The sequence below is a fragment of the Lissotriton helveticus genome, chromosome 6 (genome assembly GCF_964261635.1).
Source record: "Lissotriton helveticus chromosome 6, aLisHel1.1, whole genome shotgun sequence".
Taxonomy (NCBI): Eukaryota; Metazoa; Chordata; class Amphibia; order Caudata; family Salamandridae; genus Lissotriton; species Lissotriton helveticus.
This window is the reverse complement of record NC_136067.1, coordinates 1,087,916,984-1,087,919,483: the sequence shown is the minus strand read 5'-3', so window position 1 is coordinate 1,087,919,483 and position 2,500 is coordinate 1,087,916,984. Positions and strand designations below refer to the sequence as shown.

General features: G+C 45.1%; 2 non-coding genes across 2 annotated transcripts; one reads left to right on the top strand and one right to left on the bottom strand.

Moving 5' to 3' along the window:
- Positions 1-639: 639 nt before the first annotated feature.
- TRNAR-ACG (transfer RNA arginine (anticodon ACG)) lies at positions 640-712 on the top strand. The gene has a single exon. It is a non-coding gene; the product is annotated as a tRNA-Arg (tRNA).
- A 1,025-nt stretch (positions 713-1,737) lies between these two features.
- Positions 1,738-1,844, bottom strand: LOC144764772 (U6 spliceosomal RNA). The gene has a single exon (XR_013596802.1). It is a non-coding gene; the product is annotated as a U6 spliceosomal RNA (small nuclear RNA).
- Positions 1,845-2,500: the final 656 nt, after the last annotated feature.

The following is a 2,500-nucleotide window of genomic DNA, read 5'->3' as shown; positions in this document are numbered from 1 at the left end:
TCAGATGGCCAGTAAGCATTCAAATCTGAGCCAATGGGCAAAAATGTATGAAGAATAGCAATCCATTATTCTTCACTGCATTCGTGGTCCAAGACTTCACACACCGTAAGTATGTAGATTATGCCAGGGTTGCAAAGGCTCATGGTTTGGGCTACAGACAAGGAGCATTGTGACATCACGCTGCCTGTGGAACTTTGATATTAAAGGCGAAACAGCTGCACAGTAGGTTAGGTGAAGTGCTCTGAGTGTGGAAAGGCAGCATGCTTGGGTCCCTGGACAAGGTGAGCCTACGACAAGGTGTCTGAATTTTAACCCCTATTGTAATATTAAACTCCCTTTTGTTGTACCCGCCTACTTACTAAGGAGTTCACAAGCTCAGCCCCACACAGACCTGGAGCTGATTATGTTAACCCAGAGTATTTAAGAAACTGAGCCTGATCTAAAAGATTTTCTTGGATCTAGGACCATTTTGCCTAGCTTTTAGGTCCTTCCTTCTCCTAAAGTCCTTTGTACAACTTAGGAAAACCTCACAGAACAGACTTTCAGGTGGTCAGATGGGTTTCCTTGTGCGTTCACACACACACACACACACACGCTTTCTAGCCCTCTTAAGGACAAAAAGATAGGTGCAAATACATAGGGCCAGTGGCGCAATGGATAACGCGTCTGACTACGGATCAGAAGATTGTAGGTTCGACTCCTATCTGGCTCGGAAGGGTTGTAGGTCTCTTTTTCATTATGTTCCTGTGGTATTCTTATTTACCTCAGACTTAATGTAGGTTCAATATTCTCCAGCAGGACTCATCCAGCAGTTGTTCCACGGTAGAGCTGCAGTAATAGGACCACGGCTAGTTAAAAGTTTCCCATTTGCTGCTGGACTCTACATGACGGCCGTCACGTGGTGTGCTGCTTTTGTATTTCAACATGGGTCCCTGATTCTCTTAACTACATAAAAAAGCTTGTTGACAAAAGTGTGTGTGCGCGCGAGGGTCTGTGGACGCAGGCAGGTGTGTGCAATTGAATGCGTACCCATTTACATTTGTGAGAGGAACAAACCAACTCCTTGTGGGCTGCAGGCTTACAACTGGTAGCCCCAGTAGCCAGGCAGAACCACAGTTAAGGAGAGAGAGGAAGTTGGTCCATTATTAGAGAAGAACCATGAGCATCTTGCCCTGCTACCTTCTTCCCCTCTCAGCGACGATCGGCCACGATCAGCAAAGACCTCTCTATTAGGGCGGAGGGTGAACATTTCTTGGACCTCAGAAACTTAGGGATGTAGACCCAATATGTCCTCCAAGCGCCTAGAGACCTGGTGCCCAATCTGGCATGGTGTTTTTCAGCATACCCGACCAATCTGGTTGCAAGGCAGATTTTAACAGTACTGCTGAAAAGGGACTCCCAGGCATCCCTGAGGCCATCATTTGCATAGGCCCTGCCCTTCTCTTTATCCTGCTTCCCACAAAGCAACTCATCACTAGCAGCAGTATAGATTTGGAGGTGGTGAAGAATAATGACAGGGAGGCTGAAAAAGAGAAAGAAAAGTCCCCGAAGTCCTGCAGGCTTCATTGTAAAATGCTGCTGGACATAGAGCGCACCTTCTTTACTGCAAGGCAAATACATTAAAAATGTTGAGGAGAGACAATTTAAAAATACATATTACATGACACAGGACTGGAACCTGCTTTATTATTTCAATAAGTCTTGAAAACAAAGAAGATTTCTCTCCTAAAAGCTGTTAAAAATATGGAACGCTTCACGAATTTGCGTGTCATCCTTGCGCAGGGGCCATGCTAATCTTCTCTGTATCGTTCCAATTTTAGTATATGTGCTGCCGAAGCGAGCACACTTTATTGATGAACTGACAATGTTTATAAACTCTCTAAATCCACAGTCTCTAGACATAGGGTGGCCTGGCAGAGATGCTCAGATGGCCAGTAAGCATTCAAATCTGAGCCAATGGGCAAAAATGTATGAAGAGTAGCAATCCATTATTCTTCACTGCATTCGTGGTCCAAGACTTCACACACCGTAAGTATGTAGATTATGCCAGGGTTGCAAAGGCTCATGGTTTGGGCTACAGACAAGGAGCATTGTGACATCACGCTGCCTGTGGAACTTTGATATTAAAGGCGAAACAGCTGCACAGTAGGTTAGGTGAAGTGCTCTGAGTGTGGAAAGGCAGCATGCTTGGGTCCCTGGACAAGGTGAGCCTACGACAAGGTGTCTGAATTTTAACCCCTATTGTAATATTAAACTCCCTTTTGTTGTACCCGCCTACTTACTAAGGAGTTCACAAGCTCAGCCCCACACAGACCTGGAGCTGATTATGTTAACCCAGAGTATTTAAGAAACTGAACCTGATCTAAAAGATTTTCTTGGATCTAGGACCATTTTGCCTAGCTTTTAGGTCCTTCCTTCTCCTAATGTCCTTTGTACAACTTAGGAAAACCTCACAGAACAGACTTTCAGGTGGTCAGATGGGTTTTCTTGTGCCTTCACA